Source organism: Mauremys mutica, chromosome 2, assembly GCF_020497125.1.
Source record: "Mauremys mutica isolate MM-2020 ecotype Southern chromosome 2, ASM2049712v1, whole genome shotgun sequence".
Taxonomy (NCBI): domain Eukaryota; kingdom Metazoa; phylum Chordata; order Testudines; family Geoemydidae; genus Mauremys; species Mauremys mutica.
The window spans coordinates 229,754,535-229,760,534 of NC_059073.1; the positions used below are offsets into that span (position 1 = coordinate 229,754,535).

Genomic DNA, 6,000 nt, shown 5'->3' on the forward strand with positions numbered 1-6,000 from the left:
AGTTTTCCAATGTCTGCTTTAAAGTTTTTAAGCTGACGTATCTAATAGTGAATGAGTCCATTTGAAGGCACTTGGTTACAGCCTAAAGTTATGAACGTTTGCAAAACTATGTACTGAGCATATATAGGACATACTTTTCTCACCAATTTAAGCATTCACCAAAGCACTTTGAATGTTTTCAAGTATAGATCTGGTTATACCATCAGTCATCACTGTTATGAACTCTGACAGCCATTGCACTATCCTGACCAAATACCACTTGTGGATGAAAAGCTAGGAAGCCCTGTTTAGGATCAGCTGAGTTTCAGAACTGTATAACCATTTCCCACTTCTGACTTCCTCAATTTTCCAAAGAGAAGAAAATGTTCACAGTAATTTACAGTAATGCAATTTACAAATAACATAATCCTTTGATTCTTCAATAATGTAAGAACCAGGTAATGACAGAGTAATGCAGGTGTTGCTCTAATAGCCATGTTAACATAGTGATTAATTCAAAACTGATCTCTGAAAAATGACAAGTTATTATACTCTCTAAAGAGCTTGGACTTTGTGAGCTCTGTTGCGCAAGAAAATAATTTTCCTGCAGCAGTAACATGCCCTAACTTTTCACCTGTGCAGTGATTTATGACATTTTAAAACTAATGGTCTAACATGCTCACATATTAATAGAGCAGATGTTCAAGTTCATCCAGAAACAATAAATTATGGAAGTTAGAGGGAGAAAAAGCAAGGTTCTGCTAGTCTTAATGCCTGTTCTCATCTAGTTTTAATAGCTAAGCAGAGGTGAATGTGTCAGTAATTGCAGGGAAGACACCTCCACAGAAACAGGAGCCTATGAAACATGTAGATCTTTTGTAGACAAGATAATTTCACTTTCAAGCCTCGAACAGATTACTACCAGCATACAAAGCAGTTTGATAGGCAGTGCTACTACTTTTGAATGCAGACATCCCTGATTCTGTTTGATGGAATGGATTCAGTATTTAACCACGTGGATATCTTTCTGTGTTCGACACAAACACAAGCTCTGGAGTTTTTTGCTAGAATGCACTTATTCATTAGATAGTTATTGTTAAGATATCATTTTTTCAATTTAATCCCCTATTTTCAGTAGTTTGACTTTCTAAAATATCTACCTTCAGGCCGAAATTCTTATGTTTAGTCCCAGCCCAGAGGTGATTTTTTTATTTTTTTTTAGGATGAGACATTCAGATAAATGCTGATTTTAAGTGCTTATTGAAATAAGTTATTTATATTGTCTCTCTTTAATCTTTAACAAGAATTACAGATCTTAAATTAAAAAAATAAGTATTGTAATAACAGACATAAGCTTTTTTAGCAGAAGAGTGAGAAAATTCAAAGTTAGCAGTAACTTTAAATCAGGATACATTCCAGCAGGGGTCTTTCATTATATGACAATACAATATATATGCAGTAACAGACAATGAGACATACCAGTTGTGCATCCCATGTTTCAGAAAACAGTACACAAATTCAGCTTATTTACATTTTCTTATTGGAGAAGCAATACAGAAAAAAAGAAATGGAGTTCCTTGCTGTTCGACTGTATTATTTGCCAAATTCAGTATTATGTTGCATTTTTCACTACTGTGTGATCACAGAATGAAAATCCCTATTGTACTGACCCTGTACTGAATTTAGTTCCACTAAAATCAGTAAGAATCTGCCTATATGAAGTAGCTTGCAAGATTAAGGCCCAAATTTCTATTGATCTAAAAATGTATACAGCCCCTATCATAACAACTGTGTACTTCCAAAATAATTAAAAACAGACAGTAAAAAGCACAATAGCTTTAACTCTGTTTGTTTTTTTTTAATTATAGTCTCACACCCAGATTGCAAGGTGGTTGGGACAGGGACCACATTTTCATAGGAGTTTGTCAGTGCCTAACACAATTGGGTCTCGAACTTGATTGGAGCCCATAGGTAATATAAACAGCATATCATCAATAACAGTGTTGCATTAACATGGCAATGGGTTGCATGTAATATCTTAGGCCACATTCCTGAAAGGAGCTCTGTGTGGGTATAAGGATCCACCCACACAGAGTTTCTTGCAGGATTGGGGCCAAGTCCATATTTAATTTGTCATCATTATCTAAGGCAAAACAACCAACAGCACAACAAAACACGAGAATAATTCTTTCCTAAGGGAGGAATTCTGAACCCGTGTGCAAAGCTTAAGTAAAAGAGCCTTGTCCAGGGGAACTTGGTAAAGGCTTGTGGTGGGGGGGAAAACAGACTCTTCCCTCCTCACCCAAGATCATGCAAAATATATTAAAGGCCACGGACTGCAGCAGCATCCATGATCATTGTGTACTCCATTCACATCAACGTTTAGGCCAGTGAATCCACGTATTTGACTTGCACTAGCATCCGGCATATGCCCAATAACTCCTCCACCCCCACAAGCTAATGCAGGGAGGTATCAAAGAATAGAGTTGCATAATCTCCCTGCATAGCTTCTCTGTGGCTTGCCCTTCCGTGCAAGTGAACCACATACAGAAGTTCTGCTGAGTTTAGGAACTTCTATGCCTGGAAGGTTGTAGGGAAGCAGTAGTCAGTCTTTGAAATATTTCAGCGGCTATTACATGTACTGTTATGGCAAAGCAAAACTTGCCCAAAGACACCTTATGCTGTATGTTTATAATGTTAAATTAATAGTAATAACCTAGCTGCATTTCCTTGTTTTAACAATGACTGTATTCAAGTTACAAAATTATATAAAACAAAAAAGACAAAAGACTGATTTAACAGAAAAAGTTAAACTTCTATTTTTGATTTATGAGCCTGTTTCATTTAATTTTTCACATCATCTATATATACACAAAGACACACATCTGTAGAACATGCCATCTAAGATGTTAAAAAAATCAGTTATATTGATAAACAAAAAAATCACATGACATATGCAGTAATATGTACCAATTTTATGGATGAAGATGATTTCAAGCAATATTTCTATATCACTGGAAGCATTTGGAAACTTTAGACCCTATGTAAAGACTGCTCCATGATTATTCCATGTAGAAATGACCACCACCTACCATATATCTGAAGTCCCTTTCTTTTTTTGAATTAACTACCTTTTTTACTTCCATACAGAAAATTGTTTTAATTTTAGCAAGATTTTGGTACTATTCTAAAATACTTAACCAGAACTATCCAGTCTTCAATAACAAACCATAAAGGACTGGCATGTTGGCCCGGATGCCTCTTTCCTATTCCTAGAACTCCTGATGTTCTTAACTGTAACTACACAACCACACATTTCCTCCAACCCCCCTACGGCCTGTGACATAATCTCACACTCTCATGAATGTGCAATATTTGTAGTAAAACCCTCCAGCTATCCTTTAGCTATATACTCTCCTGATATGCTATGCTAACATGAATAATTCTAAATCACTAAGAATAGTTTTACACACATACTTCCCTGTTTATATGCACTTAATATAATTTTTAACATTATTCAAGAATAATTATGTCAGATAGCATTTGAACAAGATTCCCAGGGTAAGAACTACAGGAAAAGGGACAGGAGTACTTGTGGCACCTTAGAGACTAACAAATTTATTTCAGTATAAGCTTTCGTGGGCTACAGCTCACTTCTTCAGATGCATAGAATGGAACACACAGACAGAAGATATTTATACATACAGAGAACATAAAAAGGTGGAAGTACGCATACCAACTGTAAGAGTCCAATCAATTGAGATGAGCTATCATCAGCAGGAGGAAAAAAAACCTTTGAAGTGATAATCGAGATGACCCATAGAAGGTGTGAGGAGAACTTAACATAGGGAAGTATCAGAGGGGTAGCCGTGTTAGTCTGGATCTGTAAAAGCAGCAAAGAATCCTGTGGCACCTTATAGACTAACAGACGTTTTGGAGCATGAGTTTTCGTGAGTGAATACCCACTTGCATCCGACGAAGTGGGTATTCACCCACGAAAGCTCATGCTCCAAAACGTCTGTTAGTCTATAAGGTGCCACAGGATTCTTTGCTGTTTAGATTCAATTAGTGTAATGACCCAACCATTCCCAGTCTCTGTTTACACCTAAGTTAATTGTATCTAATTTGCATATTAATTCAAGTTCAGGAAAAGGGGGAACTTTATAAATTCTTACAAGTTATTCTGATTCAAAGAGATTAAAAGGAAAAAAAAGACTGATGCTAACTAAATCTGTACCTAACATGAAATCCACATTGTAACCAGCCATACTGTACCTTGTTTGCTGAAAGAAACTACATCTCAAAGGGCTATACCTTCTCCCCTCTTATTTACAGGTACCCTACCGGCCCTCCACCACCCGTTTTTAGTTTGTGTTGGCTTTGGACTGAAGCACCTTGGGCAAAATCTTGGTCCCATTGAAGTCCTTGCTGTTTTATATCTTTATGTAAGGGAGTTATAATTATCTATATAACCACTACAGCTAATAATTAAAAAATCCTGGACAAACAAGAAGGTTGAGTAGATCCACCTAGAAGCTAGAAACTGCAAGAAAAGTCCCGAGTGCACTCAGCAGTCACACCTAGTGTGTGTCATTTTCATGCCACAGATGCCATTTAAAATATCTGTTACCAACACGGCGGCTTACGAGCACATAGGCTGGTCGGAAGGCGGGGCCTGGCCACTCAGGTGTTTAAGATACAGATAATCGATGGTGGTGGGCGCTACCCGCTGCACTTTCCACTTCTGGAATCCAGCCCCACGTCTCCAAGCGCCTCCCAGCCCAGGCTGCATTGCACGGAAACACCGACAAGCCGCATTTGGCCAGGCAGCGAGTTCCCAGCCCACCCGACCCGTCTGGGGGAAGGGGTGGCAGCAACCCCCAGGCGGGAACCTGCCCTGGAGGGAGTCCCCTGCCGGCCGGGGGCGGGTGGCGCCCGGCGCCGGGCTGAGGGAAGCGAGCCCGGCGCCGAGCAGCACCGCGGCGCCCCCTCCGGGAGCGGGACTCTGCCCTCAAGCCCCCAGGAGGGGACCTGACAGCAGGCGGGGGAGGGGCAGGACCACACGCGCCCCGGCCTGGCTCACTGACCTGCCGGCGCTGCCGCAGCGGCCGCGATCGAGAGACCCGCGGGGCGCTGCTCCTCCGCGGCTTTGCGCTCTGGCCGCGGCCGGCGGCGGGGAGGTGCCGGGCGGCGCCGTGGGAAGGCGGGGGCGGGGCTCTCCCTCCCTCCCACCTGCTCCTCCGCCGCCAGGCCCAGGCCCGGCCCCGGGAGCGCGGCGGGGGGTGGGCGGCTCCGGCCCCTGGGCTCAGGTGAGAGGCCTGCGAAGCCCCGACCCGCTCCCCAAGGAAATCGTCAAACCTGGATCCTGAGCATCTTCGGTCTCCAGCCCCCGAGCTGCACTGTCCCCACTGTAGAGCCCAAGACCCCTGGCTTCCCCGCGGGGGATGAAGCCGGGCCTCGGCACAGCTTGGAAGAGGAGTACAGTAAAAACCCCAGCCCACTTTTGGCCCTGGTTCCCCAGTTTTCCTGGTCTGACTCAGCCCCACACTGCACCATCTCACTAGGTGTAGCTGGTGAATGCCGGTCCAGTAGCACACGGTTCTACCACCTGGAGCCCAGCGGTTAAATCTACCCCCTACCTTGCCCCTCACAAATTTAAGTGTCTAAAGAAAAATTCTAGCTCCTGTTGCAAACCAGAGCAGTTGCACAACACAGATGTACCCAGCCCCTGGAACTTGCTGGATTCAGCATTTTTTTTTAATCCCAAATCCTAAAACAGTTGCCTGCTAAACAGAAGAGTGCAGCTGCTCCTATTCCCCTGTAAAAATCCACACCCCGATGCATCACATAGAGCACCTGGAGTCTGCCCATTTTGGGAGCCCAAACCCCAAATTGTACCATATACAAATATTGGTGGTTTTTTTAGGAGCTTATGAAACTATAAATTAAATCTCTAAACTCCCAAGAGTAGCTCTTGAGGAGGACTTTGCCTTCTAAATTATAAAGGCAAAATATTGTTTG

At 42.4% G+C, this 6,000-nt stretch overlaps 1 protein-coding gene across 3 annotated transcripts in view; it reads right to left on the reverse strand.

The window, feature by feature from the left end:
- The window catches only part of WIPF3 (WAS/WASL interacting protein family member 3), a 52,065-nt gene extending 46,603 nt beyond the window's left edge, over positions 1-5,462 (reverse strand). Inside the window, exon 1 of one of the 3 annotated variants that reach the window (XM_045008143.1) lies at positions 5,338-5,462. The gene's annotated coding sequence lies outside the window, so the exon portion shown is untranslated. Of the gene's footprint in view, positions 1-4,625; positions 4,792-5,066; positions 5,202-5,337 lie in introns of those variants that run through there. The other 2 variants (XM_045008142.1, XR_006577540.1) reach the window with 2 other exon arrangements.
- Between the last annotated feature and the right edge of the window lie 538 nt (positions 5,463-6,000).